The sequence below is a fragment of the Bison bison genome, unplaced genomic scaffold (genome assembly GCF_000754665.1).
Source record: "Bison bison bison isolate TAMUID 2011002044 unplaced genomic scaffold, Bison_UMD1.0 scf7180017855067, whole genome shotgun sequence".
In the NCBI taxonomy this organism is placed as follows: Eukaryota; Metazoa; Chordata; class Mammalia; order Artiodactyla; family Bovidae; genus Bison; species Bison bison.
In genome coordinates this window covers 36,982-37,419 of record NW_011485640.1, presented here as the reverse complement: position 1 = coordinate 37,419, position 438 = coordinate 36,982, and positions in this window count along the sequence as shown.

Below are 438 nucleotides of genomic sequence, written 5' to 3'. Positions count from 1 at the left end.
CAGTCTCAAAGATTATTTCTATAAAATTTAAAATTAGAGCACATATTGAATACAAATCGATTTAAATAGGTACAGTTTTGAAAAGAACTGAAGAGTACTTAAAAGATCCCATTGATTTCATGTGGCATGATTCCTAGTTTAATTGATAGTGCCTCAGTTAAGTAAGTCCTGGCAGAAAACACTTACTGATTAATTATCTAGAAACTGGTAGCACTAAAATATTAAAATTTATGCATTCAAATGGTTTGTGTGTGTGCTTGTGTGTATGCATGTATGATTTGTGCTTTGCCTAATCTACTATCTTAACGATTATCCTTTCTGTTTCCTGAGGCGCTTAACCTTACTTCAAAAGACCTAATCATACTGAACTTTTCTTGTCAGCTCTTTGCATATATCACATTTCTAGTTTACAATGATTTCTTCTATTTTGGACAAGGG